The 14,477-nt window shown below is 39.0% G+C and overlaps 1 protein-coding gene and 1 pseudogene across 1 annotated transcript in view; one reads left to right on the top strand and one right to left on the bottom strand.

Annotated features, from left to right (window-relative positions):
- Positions 1-14,477, top strand: part of JMJD1C (jumonji domain containing 1C) — a 367,699-nt gene that overhangs the window by 87,781 nt on the left and 265,441 nt on the right. The window lies entirely within an intron of this gene.
- On the bottom strand, positions 7,254-7,905 carry LOC111537955 (annotated as a pseudogene).

The raw sequence follows: 14,477 nt of genomic DNA, 5'->3' as shown, positions 1-14,477 counted from the left end.
AAAAATAAGCCAAAGCTAGAAATTGTTCAAGCAGGAGATTTTGTTTGTGAAATGAACATGAACCTCACTAAAATGCAATGTGTTACATACTGGACTGGCATGTACACAGAAAACAGCAAATTGATCTGTAAGGCACTGTTGTAGTAAAGGAGTGCAAGTTACAATCTCAGCTGAATGATAAAAGGTAACTTATATGAGAAGATTACAGGTCAGGAAATGATTTATTCCAAATGCAAATACTTGAGTGCATTGTTCAGTAGAGACAAAACATTTCTGTGTAGGCTATTTCACAGACAATGTGAGATTTTAATTGGTGTTCTAAAGATATGCTATTGGTATGAGGAAGTGTTGTGAGGAGGGCATTTTAAAGCAGATTTTAGTCTAGGGCAATTTTTTTGTCCGTTACAAATCCTTCTGAGTTTTTCAGTGCCCTGTAAATTATGAAGTTAATCACTCCAACTGTTGGGAACAGGAGCTATTCCAAATTCAGGTGAACTTAAAGAATTTTACTGTCTGATTCTTTGTTGTTTCATCTACCTTTGTGTAGCTTCTTAAATTAAGCACATAGGCTGGGTCAATTTTTTTTTTTTTTTTTTTTTAAATAGATGGGCTCTGACTTTGTTGCCCAGGTTGGTCTTGAACTCCTGGGCTCAAATGATCCTTCCCGCCTTGGCCTTCCAAAGTGCTAGAGATACTGGCGTGATCCTCCATGTCTGGCCCAGGTTGGTCAATCTTTATCTCATTGCTTAGAGAGAACCTCCTCTGGAAATCTTCCTCTCTCGGTAGCTTATTCCTCTCTGGTATTGTGTCCTGAGAACTCCATAGTCATAGCCTCCCTGGACTTCTTCTTTATGTCCTTGACTTACAAAGGCTCCTGAATCCCATGTGATTTCCCCCTTCTTTTCAGGATAGTTTGGGAACTCTTCAGTCAGTTAAACTGGTGTGATCAGAAAGCTTACATAATATGTTTCCCATAACCTAGTCCATTGCTGTTTGTTAACATATGTTGCATCTTAAAAATTGTTTCATCTATTTTTTCCAGGTTTTTTGTTGTTTCAGGCAGAAACATAAATGCCACTCTGCTAATTCATCTCACTGAAAACAGAAGTCTGCTTATTAAATTTTAGATTTTTGTTATTAAAATTTAAATAAAATGTACGTGTTGGGTACCCAATAGATAAGCTGCAAAATACTGGCTTGTGGAAGTGTTTTGTTGGTTTATATGACAATTTAAATTGGGGGACATTAAACATAAAAACTGGATTTGGGATTTCTTTTGATAAGTTTATACTGTAATATTTTGTTTGCATTTCAGCATTTAGCTGGAGCTGAAAAGACTGTGGCTCATACCCATAATCCCAGCACTTTGGGAGACTGAGGTGGGAGGATTGCTTGAGGCCAGGAGTCCAAGACCAGCCTGGGTAACATAGTGGGCCCCCATCTGTACAAAAAATAATTAACTGTGGTGGTACACGCGTGTAGTATTAGCTACTAGGGAGGCTGAGGTGGGAGGATCACTTGAGTGCCAAAAGTCAAGTCTGCAGTGAGCCATGATCGCACCCTTGCTCTCCAGCCTAAGCATCAAAGCAAGATCCTGTCTCAAAAAAAAAAAAAGTATATTGTTTCTTACCCAGTAGAGTTTGTTTGAAATTTGTCATTGAGAAGATACGAATATTATCATCATGGTTTGTGAATGATAATTGAATTATTAGTTATTCCTGATGTTACAGTTAAGCCATTGCTGCTATTTTTTAAATTCTTGATATTAAATAAATAAATAAATCCCTTAGGCCGGGCGTGGTGGCACAAGCCTGTAATCCCAGCACTTTGGGAGGCCAAGGCAGGCGAATCACCTGAGGTTGAGAGTTCGAGACCAGCCTGACCAACATGAAGAAACACCATTTCTACTAATAATACAAAATTAGCTGGGCATGGTGGCGCTTGCCTGTAATCCCAGCTACTCGAGAGGCTGAGGCAGGAGAATCGCTTGAACCACGGTGGGAGCAGCAGAGGTTGCGGTGAGCCAAGATCGCGCCATTGCACTCCAGCCTGGGCAACAAGAGCAAAACTCCGTCTCAATAATAATAATAATAATAACAATAAAATACATAAATTCCTTGTTTGAGATCCATGTATATAGGAAAACAGATGATATTTATTGTGTTTTTAACCTATGGAAGGTTGACAGTGAAGAGCTCAGGACAGTTAATGAAAGCATCACCTTTTCTTTACTGAGATCTCTTATGTAAGGAAAGCATTCAGTTAGTCTTAGGGTTGTCATGAAAGTTAGTTCAGAAAGGAATATTCATAGCATTGTGGTCATCATCTTAGGTATTCCGTCTGAATTTCTGTTTTTAGATGTAATCTAAAAGTTCTGTAAAATAAACATCAACAATGTTGTACGCTTCTTATGGCTCTTCTAGGTCTCTGTGTTTTTATTATGAACTTGTATCTGATCTTTTCAAGTTTTGGTCTCATGGTATTTTTTCCTCAATGCCAATTAACAGTGGTTAAACAAAATAGATAAGGCTTTCCTTCTAAGTCCAGAAGTAGACATTCCAGAGTTGATGTGATCATTTAAGGATGCCAGGGCTGTTGAAGACTGAGCTGTTGTTCTCTTGGTCTTTTCCTCATGGTCAGTTACAATATAGCTCATACTGTTGTCTTCCTTAGTTCAGCGCCAGGCAGGAAGGAGGAGGAAGCAGAAAAGGGCAAGAAGGCTCATGTTGTAAGTTAGGCACACAATGGGTAGGTTCAGTCACTTGGTGGGTGACAAGTCCAGTGACCACAACCAAGTAGGATTTAACAGGGGCATTTTATTACTTGCACCAAGTAAGGAGTACACTAGGGATAGTCCCAAAGGCAATGCCTCCCCAAAGGTGAACACCCAGGCTAGTTAGCTGAGTCATTGTATTAGAGGTGGAATAAAGGCAGTGCAGGCACATTTATCATGCTTTTACATACAACAGATGTATAGAAAATGGCACATAAGCTACTTCCTGGGTGGGGATTTTAGTATGGTAGTGAGGAGAGTTTGCCAAAAGTTAATCTCCAATTTAGGCAAAGTCTGTACCCAACCACTGGGCCAAGCTTCTTTCTGGAACTTCTTGAAACAACAAGAACTCAAGGTGCAACAGTTACAAAAGTGAGTTTTCTTTTTCTTTTTCTTTTCAGAGGGAGTCTCGCTCTGTCGCCAGGCTGGAGTACAGTGGTGCGATCTTGGCTCACTGCAACCCCTGCCTCCGGGGTTCAAGCGATTCTCCTGCCTCAGCCTCCCGATTAACTGGGACTACAGGCATGCACCACCATGTCCAGCTAATTTTTGTACTTTTAGTAGAGATGGGGTTCACCTTGTTGGCCAGGATGATCTCCATCTCTGGACCTCGTGATCCGCCTGCCTTGGCCTCCCAAAGTGCTGGGATTATAGGCGGGCACCACTGCACCTGGCCACAAGTGTGGGTACTTTTTCACAGTGAATACCCAAAAACCTGGGGACCCTGAGTTATAATATCACTTTAGTTTGCCCCTAGTCAAGGAGCTTTCTAAAACTCACCCCAAGTCATCTCAAATATTACATCTTATTTACCAGAATTATGTCATATTATCGTTTCTGTCTTCCAGAACCTTGAAAATTTTAGGATAGTCCATTATTGCCCCTAGCAAAATCAGTGTTCTTTTGGTAAGAAAGCAGGAGTAGATGGATACTGTATTTACAACTTGAAGTCCCTACCTCAGAAACCACCATACTTTAGGAGCCTTCTGTTATACCGATAGGTTGGCCCCCTCATTTTCCCTGTGTCCCTTCTGAAAGCATAAACTACAATATGTCATTCATACATATTTTGGTACATTAATCTTATTTTTTTCCCTTAGTTTTTATTTTCTTCCTCAGTCATTAAGTTGGTCTTTTTGAATGAGATGATAGTTGTCCCCTTCAAATGTTTTGAAGGCAGGAAAAGTGATTAATGTTTGTAAGTCAATATGTGTTATAATATTTTATTTTTCATACTCTGTCATTTCCTCCTTTCACAGGGCAGTAGATATACTTGGTTAGAAAGTCTGTAATTCCTGAATTTGTTGGCTTTTCATCACCATCTGCACTGGTTTTATTGTCATCTAATACAGGTGTTAAGCCATTGTCACTTTTTTTAAAAAATAGTTTTGCCAGGGTCAGTGGATCACATCTATACTCCTAACACTTTGGGAAGCAAGGTGATAGGATCGCATGAACCCAGGAGTTCATCTTCACCAAACGAAACAAAACAAAACAAAACAAAAATTAGCCGGTATGGTGTTGCACACCTTGTAGTCCCAGCTACTCGGGAAGCTGAGGTGGGAGGATCTCATGAGCCCAGGAATTCCAGGATGCAGTGACCTGTGATCATGCCACTGTTCTCCGGTGAGTGAGCTCTTGTCTCTAAAATAAATAAATTAGATAGTTTGAGATATAATTTGCATAGCATAAAATTCAACCTTATAAAATTCATTGATTTGTAATATACCACAGAGTTGTGCAACCATGACCACTATCTAATTTTAGAATACCCCCAAAGGAAACCCACTATCCATTAGCAGTCACTTCTTTTCCTCCTCCTGCCACTTCTAGCCCCTTGGCAGCCGCTTATCTACTCTCTGTCTCTATGGAAATGTCTGTTGTGAACATTCCTTATAAATGAAATCATATAATCTGTGCCCTTTTGCATCTAGCTTTCTTTCACTTAATATAATGCTCTCAAGATTTATTCATGTTGTAGCATGTTGTTAAGACAACTTCCTTATCAGATAATGATTTGCAATACTTTCTTCTATTCTGTAGCTTGTCTTTTCACTCTCTTGATTTTGATGAAGCCCAATTTATATTTTCTTTTGTTGCTTGTGCTTTTGGTGTCACATCTAAGAAACCATTGCCCAACTCAGTGTCACAAAGATATTCTTCTGTGTTTTCTTCTAGGAGTTTGGTAGTTTTGGGTCTTACATATTGGTCTCTGATTTGTTTTGAGTTAGTTTTGTATATGGTGTGAAGTAATTTCCCAACTTTATTTTTTTGTATATGGAACCCAGTTGTCCCAGTACTATTTAAGAGACTCTTCTTTCCCCCATTGAGTTGTCTTGGAACCATACCAACTTTTTAAAAAAAGTGGCTTTAGAAGTAGTTGTGCATAAATAACCATGATTTTTTATTCTTAATATTGAATCTGAATATTTAGAAATGGGATAGAGTTTTTCGTCCTTAGGTAAGAGCTTACTTCCCTGGTTATAATGACTAGGATAGCAAGTAGCTCACAGTAGGAACTCCGAATAGGTTTGTTGAATATATATGGATGGTCTCTTGAGACGAAGTTGAGTGAGTGAATTTAAATGCTGTTGGAGCATTCAGTTAGAGATACTAAAATCATAAACATTCTTAATTGTAGTAATATAGTGCTATAATAGGCATATTGATGAGTCTTTTTTTTGCTTTGGGATTTTCACTTTGTGCTGAATATTCATACTTGTTTGAGATGCCAAGGTGCTGCTTTCTCAACTGGCAAATGTTTTAGAATAAGAAAGACCTTTGCTCACAACATTTTCCTTGCAGGCTACTTTAAATTTTGCCTTGAATCTGAAAGCCTATGTAACATTGTATCAACTCTTTTTATGCCTCTCTGTTGGTCATTAATGCTGCTTACCAAATAGTTTTTGTTCTCATCCTTCATGTTAGGGGCTGTGACTTATTCTGGCCAATAAGTGAGTTGTGAGAAAAACAGATGTATGAAAGAAAATTGTGCATCCTAATATTGCTGTAGTATTTTAAGTTCCAGTATGAGATCTTCAGAGCTGTCTTTTTTTTTTTTCTTCCGTCCTTGGATCCTAAGGCAACATTTTGAGGTGATATTCCCCGAGTTAAAAAAGACATGTCAGGCTGGGCTCGGTAGCTCACATCTGTAATCCCAGCACTTTGGGAGGCTGACGTGGGCGAATCACCTGAGGTCAGGAGTTCGAGACCAGTCTGACCAACATGAAGAAACCCTGTCTCTAATAAAAATACAAAATTAGCCAGGCGTGGTGGCGCGTGCCTGTAATCCCAGTTACTCGGGAGGTTGAGGCAGGAGAATCGCTTGAACCCAGGAGGCAGAGGTTGCGGTGAGCCGAGATCGTGCCATTACACTCCAGCCTGGGTAACAAGAGTGAAACTCTGTCCCCCACCCCCCACACACAAAAAAAGACCTGTCAGTAAGCAATGGACAGCCTGAAGAAGGAAATTTTATTTTAAGCCACAGAGATTTTATGGTTCTTTGTGTAGATACATAACCTGGCTTACCTTGACTAAGTATTTTTTTCTTGTTAGATTCTGAGACTTAAATAAAAGTGTTATAATAGTATAGATATTTCAGAAGTACTTAGATAAAAATCAAAGGGAAATATAAGATACATGATATTCAACAATTAGCATTTTTGAGTTTTAGTTTCTTGCCCTTATTGTTTCCTCCCTTTTTTTCATTGTTCTTAATTTTCTTGTATGTTTTGTTTCCATAGTCTAACTGGCATTTGCTATACACAAGTCTTGTGAGGTAATCATGATCAATGGTAACTTGAACTGAAGAATGGTTTTGTTCCAGTGCATGTTTCTACTTATAGTCACTGAAAAGTTTCTCATGTATTCCAAAGCCTTGCTTCTGTGCAAATTTAGTTCCTATTACATCAAGAAAGGAATTTTAAGGATCAGAACTATAGAAACATTCAGTTGATGTCTTTGACCTGTTGAACACTGTTCTGACATTTCAGGTAGTGAATGTTTGTAATAAGTGAGTCTTTTGTAATCTTTGTGAAATAATTTGTAAAATTTAGTTAATTGATCTTCTGTCAATATTAATACAAGTTAACTTAGAGAAAAATGTTCTTTACTGGCAATGTGTAATTGAAATCAGAGTTACAAAGAATATTCTTAGTACATAAACTAAGTATATACATTTACAAAGGAGAATTTCATTTTAAAAAAGTAATTGGTATAGTTGCTTTACTGTGAAAAGAAAAATGTTTTCCTGTTTTTAAGGTGACTTGTTTTTTTAGTCCTGTCCTCTCATATGAATTCCTTCATTAAATCTATGTTGTTTGGTAAAGTAATTGATCAGCTGTCTTAATAAATAAATAAATAAATATATATGTACTTTGAGGGCTGGAAGTTGATTTTTAATGATAAAGTACAGTGGAGAGGAGGGCAGAGGGGGCTAAGCCAAACTGTCTAGGATGCTGTGGTGGTGATGGTGGGCTGGCTATACAAACTGCTGCTGCTGCTTCTAGGTGGCTGCCTTGCTGGTGAGGTCCTTGCCTTCTCTGTAGCTACCAGTGCCATCTCTTTTGCCTGCTCCTTGGTTTCCTTGGCTCTCTCAACAAGTGTTTTAGAAGGGGCCTCGCATTGCATCTTCGCCAAGATATATTCAAAACCCTTCATAGTCTTGGTCACGTTGCTTTTGAACCAGGCAAGACCAAATTTCTGGACACCTCTGAAAACACCAAGTAAGTTAAAGGAGACCCAGACTTCCCTGCAGATTTTGGTTCAGCCACTGTTGTCAGAGTTCACACAGTACACACATCGTTTCTCCACCACCATCAGCCGGGCATGGTTGATGTTCCAGGTGAAGGTGGTCATGGTCTGATTCTGTGGGTCCACATAGAGTCCTCCAGGATGTACACCGAGTGAACAACATTGACAGGAAACAGTTGCTTGGCCCAGTGGGGCATCCTGTTGGTCTTGGTCAGGAGTCGCCAGGACAGCAGTTTCTGGTCAGCGGTCACCACCTGGTGTACTGTGTCTTCTGTCAACACATGTTTGCTATAGGGGTTCGGGTACTGCTGCCAGAAGTTGGCGAACACTTGGTCCCAGGAACTCTGGAGCACGCTCTGGCCCAGGAAATACTTGACCATTGTCCCGGTCGGAGCGTGCTCAGCACCTGTGTAGCATCAGGGGTGTGGAGCCTGGGAGACACACGGGGGCCGGAGCTTGGCGAACAGCTGCCACCAGGCTTGTAGCTCAAGTCACCACTGCACCGTGCCCAAGCATCTGCCGCCACCACTGCAATGAGTTGTCTGCTGTCTTAATATATCTTAAAGACTTGTGTATAGCAAATGCTATTATAAGTGTGGCTGGCATTACTTACATACAGAAACCACATTATAAACCATGATACTTATTTTTAACGAAGACGTCTTAAAGTTATTTTTGAGTCTGTGTACTTTTAAAGGAAATAATAGAAGCAAAGGGAATATTAAAACATCTGATTGGTAGTTTTATACTTGATGATAAAGTATATTTTTAACTATGCTAAATTAGTAATGGAGGTGAAGCCAAGTACCTTATTAATTTTCTGTCTTTTTCTCTTTTGGAGAAAATATTATCTTATACTAGATACTGAGAGTAAGACTTGTAAAACTAGTGGTGAAAAGGAAAAAAAAAACAAACTTTATACAACCTTTTCATTTTCTTTCTTGTGAAATGAGATTTTCATAAGGATAGTAAGTAACCTGTGGCTAAGATATGCATTGGGGATGACTTCATTGTCTTTTTTGTTTGTTTGTTTGTTTGTTTGTTTTGAAACGGGGTCTCCCAGGCTGGAGTGCAATGGCGCCATCTTGGCTCACTGCAACTTCCGCCTCCCAGGTTTAAGTGATTCTCCTGCCTCAACCTTCTCGGTAGCTAAGATTACAGGCAAGCACCACCACACCCGGCTAATTTTTTAGTAGAGACGGGGTTTCACCATGTTGGTCAGGCTAGTCTCAAACTCCTGACATCGTGATCCACCTGCCTCGGCCTTCCAAAGGGTCATTGTCTTTTAATATTTACTGTGTAGTAATAATACAGTCTCTTACGGTTAAGAATTTTTTTTAATAGATAGGGTTTTACTGTGTAGTCCAGGCTTAAGTGCAATGGTATTCATAGCTCACTGCAGCCTTGAACTGCTGGGCCCCAAGGATCCTGCTGTCTCAGCCTCCTGAGTAGCAAGGACTACCAGTATGCACCACTACACCTGGCTAATTTTTAAGTCTTTTTGTAGAGAGAGTGTAGGTGTTACTGTGTTGCCCAGGCTGGTCTCAAACTTCTGGCCTCAGGCAATTCTTCTGCCTTGGCCTCCCAAAGTACTGGAATTACAATCGTGAGGCACCAGGCCTGGTAAGAAATTCTTAAATGCATTGTGTCACATCCGTTTACATCTTACTGAAAAATAAACACAGAAGAACAATGTAGAAAAATAATGCCTACAAAGGTGTCTTAAAATTTGTTTTTAAACTTATGCCTGTGTATGTGTTTTCCCTAACTTATATAGTAAACATTGACGTTCATTAGGGCTGTGTCCTTGGCCTTTGCAAATCTACAAATTCAAGAGCACTCACAGAGAATATATTTCCTTGAGGGGAGTGTATTTGCAGAGTATTTGGTCATATAAAATGTTTAATTATTGTTTCAACTTTTTTTGTTGTTGTTGAAACAGGGTGTTGCTCTGTTTGCCAGGCTGGAGTGCAGTGGTGCAATTTTGGCTCACTGCCACCTTCTCCTCCTGGGCCTAAGCAATTCTCCCACCTTAGCCTCCCAAGTAGCTGGGACTGCAAGTGCGTACCACCATGCCTGGCTAATTTTTTTTATTTTTTGTAGAGATGGGATCTCACCATGTTGCCCACCCTGGTCTTGAACTCCTGGGCTCGAGCAGTCTGCCTGTCTTGGCCTCCCAAAGTCCTAGGATTACAGACATGAGCCACTGCGCCCAGCCTTTTCAGTTTTGGCTAAGATTTTATTTGTCATGTGATGTGCAATTTGGATGTGGTTTAGAGAATTCACAGGAGCAGTATCATCACTCCTTATTTCTTTGTAGATTGTATACAGACTTTTAATCTCATAAGATCTAAACTACCACTGAATTTTATATTGTATTTTAAAATTCATCTAAAAATTTTGGCTTTCTGGCCTCCCCTGCATGCCTGACTATATCAAAATTTAGTTTTAAATTTTTTTTTATAATTTAAGGATGTAGTATTAATAGTTTCATGTCAGTTTAAAGGAAATACATTATTTGCAGTTGTTCAAAATTTTATTTGTATTATACCTATATTTTACTTCAGGGTTCCCATCTTTTCCACTTTTATTTTTTGCCCAGAAAGTAAGATGAATTTCTAAAATTAGAAATGGCAATTAAGTATTTAGTACCTGTGTCATATAGTTCTCAGTGTTTATGTGTCATACAATAGAAATTATGGAAAGATACTTTCAAGCTTGTAAGTCGGTGAGCAGCCACAGTTAAAAGCTGAAGGGTTGAATGTTTCAGCATGAGAAATAGTGGCAGAAGGATTTCTAACCTTGATTGTGTTCAGTTGTGAAAAATTTTTCTTGATGTCCCATTGCAGATTTGAATGTGGTCTTACAATACCCCAAATGTATCATCACTTTTATTTCTCTGAGGAAAGAAAATCTGATGTCAAGAGTTTGCTTTTGCTGATTGAGCAGTTAATACTTTTTTCTTAAGAAATTGTGATACCTTTTATCACGATGTTCAGATCTGAGTGATAGATCCAGATTATTTAAAATAATGGGTTTTGGGCCAGGCATGGTGGCTCACACCTGTAATCCCAGCTACTTGGGAGGCTGAGGTAGGAGGATTGCTTGAGTCTGGGAGCTCGAGGCTGCAGCGAGCCACAGTCTCATCGTTGTACTCAAAGCACAGGCAACAGAATGAGACCCTGTCTCAAAAAAATAATAATAATAATAATAATGGTTTTTATGTAAGTTAAAGATGACGTGGAGCAAACCACTTTAAAACGACACTGATATTTTCATGTAAATAATAGTTTTATATGAAGAAGTGTGATTTTGTTTTTCATTTCAGAAATACAGACCATGTGAAGTGGCTCATGCCTGTAATCCCATCACTTTGGGAGGCCATGGCAGGAGTATTGCCTGAGATCAGGAGTTCAAGACCAGCCTGGGTAATATGGCGAGACACTGTCACTACTGGGAAAAAAAAAAAAAAAAGTTAGCTGGGTATGGTGGTTTGTACCTGTACTACTCAGGAGGCTGAGGTGCAGGAGGTTACACCTTCAATGGCTTCAGTCCACTAGGTGACAGTGAACCATGATAATGCTGACAGTAAGATCTTGTCTCTAAAAATCCATTTTTTAATTAAAAAAAGCATAATTATGTGTCTAACAATGATTTAATATCCAGAATATATAAAGAACTTCTAAAACTCAACAACAGGAAAACAACCCAATTTTAAAATGGGAAAAGGACTTGAATAGAAATTTCTACAAAGATATAAAAATGGCCATTAAACATATGGGAAGATCCTCAGTATCTTTACACAAATGTAAGTCAAAACCTCTGTGAGCTTCAAACTTACTAATACGACTATAATTTTTTTTTAATATAAAACCTGGAAAATATCAAGTGTTGGAGAGGATTGGGGAAATTGGAACCTTCATGCATTGATGGTGGGAATGTAAAATGGTTTAGCTGCTGTTGAAAACAGCTTGGCAATTCCTCAAAAAGCTAAACATGGAATTATCATATGACTCAGCAATTCCAGTTCTGCATATTGATCCAAAAGAACTGAAAGCATAGACTCAGACAAATACTTGTATGACAGTAGCATTACTCATAATAGACAAAAGGCAGAAATAATCAAATGTCCAGCAACAGAGGAATTGATAAAGTGAGGTAGATATATAATACAGTGGAATATTATTGGTGCCTAAAAAGGAATGAAGTTCTGAGGCATGATACAACATACGGATAATTCTTAAAAACACTATACTATGTGAAGTAAGCCATATGCAAAAGGACAGATATTATATGATTCCACTTACATCTATAATAGGCAAATTCATAGAAACAGTAAATTAGTGATTACCAGGGGGTGAAGGGAGATGAGAATGAGGAGTTATTGCTTAATGGATGCAGAGTTCCTATTTGGGATGATGAAAACATTTTGGGCCAGGTGCAGTGCCTCACGCCTGTAATCCCAACACTTTGGGTGAGGCCGAGGTGGGCACATTACCTGAGGTCAGGAGTTCAAGAACAGCGTGGCTAACATGGTGAAACCCTGTTTCTACTAAAAATTCAAAAATTAGCCAGGTGTGGTGGTGCACACTTGTCATCCCAGCTACTCAGGAGGCTGAGGCTGGAGAATTGCTTGAACCCGGGAGGCAAAGTTTGCAGTGAGCCAATACTGTGCCATTGCACTACAGCCTGGGCGACAAGAGTGAAAATTCAGTCTCAAAAAAAAAAAAAAAAGAAAAGAAAAAAAAGCAGTTTCGGGAACAGTGGCAATGGTTGCATAGGGTGTGAAAGTAGTGCCGTTAAATTATATACTTAAAAATGGTTAAAATAACTTTATGTTATACATCTTATCACAATTTTTTAAAAAAGTACATGTGAATACCTTTTCACTAAACCGCCCTCTCATTAAGTACGGAGTGGCAAAGTCTGTATCATGCATTTGAATATTTTCTGTCCCCATAATTTAAACTTTCGCAAGTTCCACTATTTATTTTTATGGTAATCAAATTCAGGAAGCATATTATTGCCCTCGTGCTCTCTATGCAAAAAGTAGCATATAGTTTGGAAGTCCAGTACATTTAATGTTCATTGAGTGGGTCTACAGGAGAGACTCCTGCTTTGAATATATATGATTAGAATTAATGTTCTGAAGAAAAGTGCTTGGGCTGAGTAGAAAATATAAGATATTCCAGATAGAGGGAATCTTGTAAGCAAAAGTTTGAAAAAGGTAAAATAGATCTATTATTTGCCATATTAACATGAGCAAATGGCAAGTGTTCCTTTCTTCTTCTTTTTTTTTTTTTAATGAGACAGACAGTCCCACTCTGTTGTCCAGGCTGGAGTGCAGTCAGCTCACTGCAACCCCGCCTCCTGGGTTCAAGCGATTCTCCTGCCTCAGCCTCCCATGTAGCTGGGATTACAGGTGCACACCACCACACACAGTTAATTTTTGTATTTTTAGTAGAACCGGGGTTTTCACCATGTTGACCAGGCTGGTCTCGAACTATCAACCTCAGGTGATCCACCCACCTCGGCCTCCCAAAGTGCTGGGATTACGGTGTGAGCCACTATGCCCAGCCCCTTCTTTTTAAATACACGTTGTTTTTATAATAAATGGCCTCTGTCTCCTCTATGATCTCAAAAAATGTTTCATTGTATTTTTATCTTTAAATTGATCACCTTGTATTTTTGATCTTTTAAAAAGTGATATGCGACTGTATTAGTTTGCTAGGGTTGCCATAGCAGAATATCATAGACAGGTAGCTTAAAAACAGAAATTAATTTTCTCACAATTCTGGAGGCCACAGATTCAAGATCACAGGCCATCAGGGTTGGTTTCTAGTGTTGGCTCTCTTCCTGGGTTGCAGAAGGCTGCTTTCTTGCCATGTCTTCACCTGGCCTTCTCTAAGTGTGACAGGGTAAGAGAAGCAAAGAGGAAGTGAAGCTGTGATATTTCTTCCTCTTATAGGGATGCCAGTCTTAATCAGATTTCACTTCAGGGTCTCACCCATATTACCTCATTTATTCTTAATTATCTCCTTAAAGGTCCTATCTCCAAATATATTCAGTCACATCAGGGGTTAGGACTTCAATATATGAATTGGGGGAAAGGAGCACAGCAGTTCATAATAATAACAGAAAAAGTGCACAAAGTACAAATATGCAACTCAGTCATTATGAAGAACACCTGTGTAACTATCCCCCAGATCAAGAACTAGAACATTGCCAGCACTCTAGAACCTCCACAGTTTCAACTTCTCATGCTTTGCTCTATATAGTTTTGCCATCTAAGTTTGCATCTTTTTTTTTTCTTTTTCTTTTTTTTTTTTGAGACGAAGTTTCACTCTTCTTGCCCGGGCTGGAGTGCAATGGTGCGATCTCGGCTAACCGCAACCTCCACCTCCCAGATTTAAGCGATTCTCCTGCCTCAGCCTCCCGCGTAGCTGGTATTACAGACATGAGCCACCACACCCAGCTAATTTTGTATTTTTAGTAGAGATGGGGTTTCACCACGTGAGTCAGGCTGGTCTCGAACTCCTGACTTCAGGTGATACGCCCGCCTTTCCCTCCCAAAGTGCTGGGATTACAAGCGTGAGCCACCGCACCCAGCCTAAGTTTGTATCTCATAAGCAATGTCTATAAGATCTGCTGCAGTGTCTTTTTCATTTTTTTGTCTTACTGGGGTTTTTTTAAGTCTCACCAGTAAGTTATTAGTTTCATTAATATTTTCAAAAATGCAAGTTTTGGTTTTTCGGTCTCCATTATACAATGTTTGTTTTGTACTTTGTTGATTTCTGCTCTGCTCTTTATTTTCTTTCCTTTTACTTTCATAGAGTTTGTTTTGCAGTTCTCTTTCTAATTTTGTCAAGTGGATTCTTAACTCATTCTTTCCTAGCCTCCTTTATTTTATTTATTTATTTATTTATTTATTTATTTATTTATTTATTTATTT

The sequence above is a fragment of the Piliocolobus tephrosceles genome, chromosome 9, assembly GCF_002776525.5.
Source record: "Piliocolobus tephrosceles isolate RC106 chromosome 9, ASM277652v3, whole genome shotgun sequence".
In the NCBI taxonomy this organism is placed as follows: domain Eukaryota; kingdom Metazoa; phylum Chordata; class Mammalia; order Primates; family Cercopithecidae; genus Piliocolobus; species Piliocolobus tephrosceles.
Note: the sequence above shows the minus strand (reverse complement) of the source record. Positions and strands in the feature narration are given on the sequence as shown.